Genomic DNA, 9,974 nt, shown 5'->3' on the forward strand with positions numbered 1-9,974 from the left:
ATAAATAAAGGAGCTTCTCAAGACAACACCAAAATTAAACAGTTCCATTATCTCCACTACAGTCAAAACAAACGATTCAAAAGAAGGCTGTGCTATCAAAAGCCAGATACCTTTAATAAGACAATTTGTAATTTGCTAATTACCCTGTCATTTATGGTGCTTAAAAGCTCATGACTGGCAACTGCTAGAAAGTTTCACGGTGGGCAGGGAAGAGACAACACTTGATGCATATAATGTACAAAGATTTAGTTAAAAAGAAGAAAAGTATTTTTAGCAAAGGGAAAATGGATAATTCTTAGCATAGGGGAGTGGAAGTCTCCCTTTTGCATGAGGGACCAGAAGAAAAAAGCCTGAGCAGTTTTGGTTCCACTCCACAACCCTGAAAAGATGGTTAGAGCAATGAAATAGAGCAACTTGATGGCTGCAATTTATTTGATGGCCTGATCTTAGTGGTCATTCCCAACCTTAATGTGGAAGAAACAGTCAGATCCACCCTCACATTTCAAAGTCTTAATTGAATTATCTACACTGAAAGCTTTAATGCTAATGAAATTTAAGATATTTGCTTAAAATATTGTCAGCATTAGAGTGGAACTGAAACCTCCTCTGTGCATCTCACTGGGAAGCTGATTGTGCCACCTCCTGAACAAGATGGCAGACAGCTCAAGAGCATCGAGCACAACTTCTGTTCTTAGTAAAATGGCACAATTTCCATTAAACTGAACTATCTAGGCAGAGGTACCAAAGGTACCTCCAAGGTACCAAATTCCACTGATAATGGTTTTTCAATACATTTAATTGAAGCAGTGCTCTTAGAAATCAGGCTTAAACAGTGCTCGCAGCTCTGCTTTGACTCATATTCGGTGCATAGCTGGATTTAAAAGATTCTAAAGCTTACAAATACAACCTACTGACTGCACAAAGTCCTGAATGGCAAACATTATACAAAAGGAAACAAAGAGAAGTTAAAGGCTTGCAATCACCTCAGCTCTCAGCTGCTAGTTTGTTTCTCTAAGAACACTCAGGTGCCTTGCTGTGAGCATAGCAAACCCATTAGTACTGGCAAAGCCCTCTCTATGCAGTCACCATGCATGTGAATTCATGACAAAAAAGACCTCAGACAGCATTCTCACAGGTCTGAAAAGTACCACCAAGTCTTGAATTGCGAAAGTTCTTCCCAACACTGACAAAAAACACACAAAACTCCAGCTCTACTTGCCTTTTAATCACTGCAACTTACTGCAGTACATCTGCTTTGATCAAAAAGTGAATTAAGCTGAAACATCTGCAATTAACAGAAGTACAACTGTTTTGGCTGGGAGACAGTCGATTTTTCCTTCATAGCATCTAGTATGATGTTTCAGCTTCAGGTGAAAAACAATGTTGGTAACACATCAGTGTTTCAGTCGTTGCTGAGGAGCACCGCACGCAGCCCTGAGTTCTGACCTCCCTGTGGAACACTGATGACAGCATGATTCTCATGCAAGATATTTTACTGGCATTCATTGAAAGTCTACTTCCTTGTGCAGAAAGAAGAGCACTGAAGCATTGTCTGCAGTTGCAGATTCAATATCAAAAATAAACTGACTAGTACAGAGGTTGTTGTGGAACCTGATGTTGAAGAATGATGGAAGCAGTTCAGGAAGGAAGGAGGTTGAGAGGCCTGCAGAAGAGCCATTTTTAAGTAAGTTGAGATAGGAGAAGAAATCCTTTTGTGACAAGATGCTGTTGAGAACTTGTCAGCACACCAACAGAAAGCAAGGGGAGGGAAATGACAGATAAACTAACACATCCTTTTCTCTTCGCCCATCAAAAACTTCAGTCTGAGAGCACACCGTGAATCTTCTCTGGCTCTGAAGCCATGGGCTTCATGGCCTGAAGGGCCCATGTAGCCCTCTAGGAATATCTGCCTTGAAGCATGAACAGCTGCTGCTCTCAAACTGATGAAAATGCTGTGCAGTACCTGGGGTCAACTACAGTAACAAGAGGGCTTCAGCTGTATCTTTAAGAGGCCACAAAGATTCTAACAATTTCAGGAGATGGAGCAAGAGAAAAGACTGCACATGTAGTTTAGCAGTTGCTTTTCTTCATATAAAGTTTAATCTGCAAAAAGCATTGTTTTCTCTCCTCAAATCTATTCTGACACCTAGGTTCTGATAGCAGGAGAAACACATGCCTGCAGGACACTACACATCTGGCTTTGTAAGTGGTTACAACCATTCTAATACCAGCAGTCCCTAGAGCTTCCCGAGACCCCTACCTGTGGTGTGAGCACAGCCTTGACTGCTTTGCCACACCAGAATGTAACTAGCTTTATAGTTAACATTCCTTCTGTGCTGTCTGCCATCCTGCTACTCTCGACAAGAAAAGGTTTGAAATACAAAATTCTGTACTAAAGGTATCCATATATGTCCCAAATTCAATTACTTGCTGTAACCATGCAGTACTGCACAACGTATACCAGCTGTCATGAAGTATTACCATTTTGTTCCCCAAGACAGAGACATTTGAGGAGGGACAGAGTAGGACCCATATGAAGTATTTGATCACGTTTACTTTCAGATTCCACTTACACTCTGAAGAACTGCCCCCTCATTCTTCTGAAGCATCTACCAATTGCCAGCAACCAGTGCTGATAGAACACTGCATCTGTCAGCCAGTACAAGGGAGTTGCAAACAAGAACACTCGTTAGTTTTGTTAACAACTTTGTAATACTGCATACCTGTAATTGAGTTTCACCAACGAATACACTGAAGTGACTGAACTAAGGCGTTACTCTTGAGAGAAATGTCACCGTTAGAAGATTTCAGATGTGCGCATCTGAAAGAACCAGATCATGGAAATATCAGACCTCCAAAGCTCATATCCTAACCCATACTTACTGACACAAAACAGCTGATGGAGGTGAACTCCTCCCTTCAGACCCCTGCTAAACCATTGCTGCTAACAGCTTCCATCTTTAGACTGCCAAGCGATGCAGCAGTCACAAATGCCCTACGTTTCCCTTTGTGTACAAATCCATTTCACATGCTCTCAAAGCCTTGAACATTTGGCCTGTAATTCTTACACTCACAAACCAAGAATTCTAACATTTAGATTTTTCCTCAGCTACATTCCTGGTTCTTGGAACTACTATGCCTTATGTCAAGAAGCACCGATTCAGCGAGTTCAAGCACAGCACAAAAGCACCAATTTGGAAGAAGTCAGGAACTAATTAGAATGAATCACAACTACACAGCAAATCTAAACTGTAATGTTTTAAGAAGCAGTCCCAAAAACCAAGAACAATGCTTCTCAATATTTAGCATATCAACCCTGCAGACAGAATGAAGAGGTTTCAACGTTCCCCTAGGAGTATCTGCTGGAATGAGCAGCTGAACAGCAAGGCAGGAAACAATCTCACATCGGACTTTTCCATCCACGTGAACTGGAGAGAAACCACAAAACACTTGGAACGGAATTCAACATAGCACTTAAAGTTAGACATCTACACATACAGATACTCCTATTAACCAACGTATCTCGTGTAGCAAAGTGAAAGCATAGTTTAAAACAAGAGACCATGCATAATGGGGGCCTGTTAAAGCAGTCTCTTAAGACTGTAATCTTCAGATTTCAGGAAACCATTGGTTGCACCTCAAGTGTCAACATCTCACGTCCTCTAACTATGACAGCTGTCAGGGCTTATAATCCTTAAGTTCATTGCACAGACTCAGCAGCTCCATTTTGCCTCCAAAAACAGACACTGGAAAACACTTTTGGAAGTGTTTTTCCCGATTCTTTAGGCCACAACTCATGAACCGTCATCCCTTACCCAGTTCAAACAACAGTGAACATTGCTCTCTAACTTGCTAGGCTTATACTATGTATTTTAGAAGTGACCCACAAGAGGAATGGTTGCATTCATAACTCCTAGAATGGTTTGAGATATTTTATTGATGGGGAAGCCAAGTATTTTCTGGCCAACCCACTGCATTTCCAAAGCAACTTCAAAATCTGCAGGCTGGGCATCGACTTAAAGAAATAACACCAAGTGAGCCAAAAATATGCATTTAGACTCATCACCACCTGAGTGCAATCAACTCAGTTTCTTCATTGTCTTGAAGAGATGAAGATGATGAGGCCTGCACACTAAGAAGGTTCCCGTTCACAGGTGTAAGTTGAAGAGAACCAGGGATGGGGAAAACAATAAGCTTGATTTCCAAAGCCCTATCCATGTTGAGGTACATGCCAAAGCATAAACCTCATTTTTCTCCTTTGCAGGTCACCCTTAAATACATTTTTACTGACATCAACTGGCAATGCAGATCTCTCTCTAAGCCCAAATCGCTACAGAGTTTGGAGACACACATGTAGGAACACACTTGCTAGATCAGCATTACATAACTAAAGTATTACCAAGAGACAAAATTCTTCAGGAAGTTTTACTGCATGTCAAGACTAAAACCTGATAAAACCCTTTTTTTTTTTCCCCACCAATAAGACAAATGCTCTTCGTAATCTCTGATGAAACGCTATATAAATATGCCAGATGCCTATGGAAGATCTCCCCGTCTGGAAGGCTGCCAGAGAACACTGTGCAGCACAAAAAAAAAGCCTTCAAGGAGACCTTTCCCAACGCTCATGTCACAAGTTCACCCAGAACTTCAACTGTTAAGTTTACAAAGTTAGCAGCATGTCAGACGACAGACAGCACTTGATCAAACTTAGTTGCACTTTACCTTTCTCTTTGACCAGATCTTTCAGAGACTGCCACTTCACATCAAATGGAATATTTGTAATAAAAGCTCTGTATCTCTTGGCAGGATTAGCGTATGGCTCAAAGCGGTTTCCTCCTCTTTTCACACTCTTCTCTTTCCTTTTCTCATTCTGACTCGGTCGTTCACCTTCGCTGCAAACAATGAAAGATAAGGAGACGCATTAAGCACGCGGACATTCTGCCCGTCAGACATTCTGCCCCTGTCACACCACTCCACAGAACAACCGCCAAAACTTTCAAGATTTCATCTACTTGTGTCACCCGCAGCATGGTCACAAGAGCAGAGATTGGCGCTCACACAGTCAGTGCTGCATGCTGCATTCTAACCAGGACATCCCAGCAGTAGACAACTTCTATCACCACCACACGCTGCCTTCTCCCACAGTTATTTACGCAGCATAACTAAAGCTGCTGACGACTTCAGATGATGAATCTCTCTAATGCCAAGCAGGCAGAACTGCACATCCTTGTGATGCTCCAGACCAGATATCCATTACTTTTTCCTTAACCTATAATTTTTCAACATCCTTTAGACAAACAATGCTTTCATCCACCATATTTATATTCTTGCACTGTAAGAATTTCAGCCAAGGGATGCTGCACCGAAGCTCTCCTTCAGTGACAACACTTCTTACTCTCCCCCAAATATAGTTTTTGGACAATGCAAATCCAAAGCCGCCAAGCCTTTCAACAAACACCTGGAACAGTCTCCATAACTATCTCAGAACACTAGCTCTAACAGGTTAAAAGTGAGCAAGAAGAAACTACTTCTAAACCAACCTAGCTGCCCATGGTTTGGGCTGGAAGAGACCTCAGAGATCACCTCGTTCCAACTCTCTCCCACCAGACCAGGTTGCTCAGAGCCCCATCCGGGCTGGCCCTGAATGCCCCTAAGAGGAGAACAACACTACTGAAAAACAGCACTCAGTATGTAAAATGTAAGTGTCCAAAAATAAAATAATGAAATACTTCAGCCTCAGCCTGACACAATTTTTAACTGAGTCAATTAACTTCCCTGCTCACTGTGTGCTGTTCAGAAGATGCAAAAAACACAGCTTTAGAAGGAATCCAAGCGAACACAAGTCTTAGAACATCACCTTATTTAATTTGTGTATACAATGAGCTTTTACAGAGCCTATGCAGTCCAAGCCATGTCAGAAACTTGTACTTGCGCAAGAAATTTGATTTCTGATGTGAGCATACTTCAGCATTAACACTTTTCACTCCTCTAGAACCATTTCAAATCACCAAGCAGATACAACAGCCTGCAGGGTGGGACGTATGCAGTTGTCTATGAAGTGTTCTATTGGAACAAGTTCCTCATTTCCACTGTGTGACAACCTGTACTTCTCCAGTCACAAGCACATGTTAAAAATCAAACACACAGAAGTGTTGTACTTAACAGGCACAGACATAACAGCAACAGGACTTGTCCTTAAGTATGGCTGTTGTGCTCCACTTGCACAGCAAAGGAGACATAGGTTCTGCATGACAAGTAATATGCTGGAAGGAAGGTTTATAACGAAACACTTTCATTAGTTATCTACAGTATTTAATCAGAAAATGAAGTTTTAGACTTTCCCACTTGATGAAAAATGATGAAATGATGAAAAACTCCAGAACAGGTCAGGAGAATCCTCAGAACTCCTTAACTTCTGTTTGACTGAAGAAATAACACAGAGTTGAGCACACCTGCTAGAAGCTACGCCCAATGCACAGCTGTTCCTCAACCTTGGAACTGTGAGACACGGGTAGAACTGCTGTGAAACCTGCTTCCAGCTCACAGTGCCATGCAAAAACATTTTCCAGCTTTGCATTTAAAGCTCTCAGACTATACTATAAACATATCAAGCTGTCACTTATCTCTATAAATAATTCAGGCAAGCAGCACTACCTGCCATTAAAGGCAAATATAAAGCTAGGAATTATTCCTGCAAACATTCAATGTATCAAAATCCAGCCAGGTGAAAAGAAACTGTTTCAGCTACAAAGTTTTTCATTTGCAGGACTTCAGATAAACCACCGCAGCTATCCCCAACACCCAAAAAGCAATTACTGTAAAAGCATGACAGCAAGGTGCGGGGCCACAGAGGTCACTGCAGTTGCCAAACACAAACACAACTGATTATTCAGGACTTCCTGACAGCAGGAAGAAGCAAATTCCCCACATCACCTAAAAATACATCATGTCTGTGTGTGTCATTAAGAGAAAGAGGCGACCGAAGTGAAACTTCCACAGCAGCTTCACCCATCCCAACAGGGAACTACTCTGAATAACTGTGATCTGTTTACAAAGAAAACAGAAGGTATACAGAAAAATAACACCCCCAGGGCACAGGCAAGATCCACAGAAAGTAACACATTTAAGCAGCTTTCAGAATACACTTTATTTACTTTGGTTTCCCTTGCGTTACAGCACCAAGTACCTCAGAACTACCAAAGTGTTACCAAAGAGAAACGACTGTAACTGCACCACCCAGGGCTGCAGGCTGTGCGGTGTAAAATGACCCCAGATGGGAGAACCCTGAGGGATCGAATGCCCAGCGCTCAGGGATAAGGAGCTGAAGGGCCTCCCGCAGCCCCAGCTGACTGCCTTACTGCAGCTGCGGGCTGTTGTGGTTTCAAGACACCTCTCACACTGCGGATCCACACAGCACAGCGTGGCACCTAACAGCGCTCAGCAGCTGGAACCGTGAGCTGTGCAGAACCTCAGGAAATCCACTCACGCACAGCTGACCTCCCCACCAGGATTGCTCACAAAACATCAGCAGTGTTCTAATCTACGTAGCATTTAAGGCCTGGGGACAAAAACTAACAGGGGAAGAAAAAAAAAAAAAAAAAAAAAAAGAAGAAATAAAAGCCACAACAGCCTGCACTCCATATTCCTCAAATTCACAATCAGGAAAGCAAAGCTCCGCTCCCTGTGAAACCTCTCCGCGTTCTGTCAGCGTCCCCACACGAAAGCGCTGCGCAGCTGCAGCTTTTCCTGCGTACCACCACCACGCTCACAGACCTCTCACCGTAACCGCCGGATTCTTATCGTTTTTCCCTTTCCGACACCTTCCCTACATCTAATCACCTCCTCCCGCCCGTGGCACCGCTACAGGCAGCTCGAGGCCCGAGGCGCGGGAAGGCCGCGTGGGGCGCGTTGGGCCCAGCCGGGCCGGCGGCCCTCGGCAGCACCCTTACCTCTTGGCGGGCGCGTCCCCGGCGCCGCCCGCCCCGTTGGGAGGTGGCGGGGCCGCCGCCGCCGGCGGCTCCTCCATTTTACCCCCGGCGCTTTCGGTGGCCGCCGCTACAGCCGCCGCTGCCGCCATTTTCCCAACGCTGCGCCTTTGTGTGAGGAGAGCCCGCCCCGCCGCCGGGCGCGAGGAACGCCGGGAGGTGGGGAGGGGTGGAGGAGCACGCGAGGGCGCTCTGCGTCAGTTGCGTCATCTTTTACGTCATTTTCCTGCGCCATTCTCCTGCTCGCGGCGGTGCCACACTTCTCGCGAGAGGTCCGTTGCACGGAGAGGGCGCGGCGTAGCCCGAGCGGGGCACGACGTAGTGCAGCGTAGCACAGCGTGGCATAGCACGGCACAGCATAACAGCATGGTACAGCGTAGCGGTGCACAGCATGGCACGGCACAGCATAGCACGACACAGCACAGCATGGCATAGCATTGCACAGCATAGCATGTATGGCATACCATGGCACAGCATAGCACAGCACGGTACGGCATAGCACGGCACAGCATAGCACATCATGGCACAGCCTGGCCTGGTACAGCATAGCACAGGGTGGTACAGCATAGCACAGCACAGTATAGCATAGCATGGCACAGCACAGCATAGCATGGCCTGGTATGGCATAGCACATGGCACGGCATAGCACGGTACAGCATAGCACAGCACAGCATAGCATGGTATAGCATAGCACGGTATGGCGTAGCATGGCACAGCACAGCATAGCACAACATGGCATAGCACAGCCTATATAGCACAGCATATATAGCATAGCCTGGCATAGCAGAGCACAGCATGGTTTAGCATAGCATAGCATGGCATAGCACAGTGCAGCATAACACTGTGGCATTGCACAACCTGGCACGGTGTAGTGCAGCCTGGCATAGCATAACACAGCATGGCATGGCACAGCACCACTGGGCTGGGAGTGGCTCTCCACCACTCAGGTTCAGCCTGGATTCTGTTCTGCCCAGCACTGTGCTCCAGGAGGGCTGCGAGGGTTACATCCTGTAGTGTTGCTGTGCACATCAGACCTCCGATGAAGCTCTATCAGCACTACAAGCCACAGCCAGCTCGGGGGTCTCTCTGTGTATGCAGACACCTGAGGGAAGGTGCAAAGCAGACAAAGCCAGGATCTGCAGTGGTGCTCAGGACAGGGTGAGAGGCAGTGAGAGCAGAGGGAAATGTCTGAACATTGAGAACCACTGATTGACACCCATTCTTTTAGCACATTGATAGGCTTACAGTTCACGAGAGCAGTAATGTAGTGGGTGATCAAAGTCACCTGACATTTCAGAGGCACTGATCTGCACGTTACACATATGCTCACAATAAAATATGCAATGATTAAATACTATGCAACGATTAGATGCTGATCTGTTATGTAGCAGTCACATAGTATTCTGATATGGAATGTGGGTTGGCCATTATATGGATCTCCTCTGGACACTTTCAGACAGTTTGATGCCCTGCTGACTTTCTGGGGCCCAGACCTGCACTCAAGGCTCGAAGTGAAGCTACACTGTGCAGAGCAGAGCAGGACAGCCCCTTCCTTCACCTAGCAGCAGTGCTGGGAACCATGCACTACAGGGCATCTGTCAACCAGAGGCCCCAGTTCTCTGTGCAGGCTGATCTCTGGCCTCTCATCCTCTACCTGTAGCCACAGGCAATCCCCAGCAGCATGAAGTCCAGGAGAGCAAGGGCCGAATCCTGCCCCTGGGTGTGCAGCCCCTGGCCATGGCTACAGGAGGGAGATCAGAGGCCAGACAGCAGCCTGCAGAACGAAACCTGAGGGTTCTGGTTAAGAGTGAGTAGGGTCTGAGGCAGCAGCGTGCCCTGGAGCCCAAAAGCCTCACAGCCCTGAGCTGCTGGAGTTCAGGGAACTTTGGGACACCATTCTCAGCCAGAGGTTTTGGGTTTTGGTGGTGCTGTGGAGCCAGAGCTGGACTCAGGGATCCTGTGGGTCCCTTCCCACCCAGGCTGTGCTGT

This window comes from Tetrao urogallus (genome assembly GCF_951394365.1).
Source record: "Tetrao urogallus genome assembly, chromosome: 25".
NCBI lineage: Eukaryota > Metazoa > Chordata > Aves > Galliformes > Phasianidae > Tetrao > Tetrao urogallus.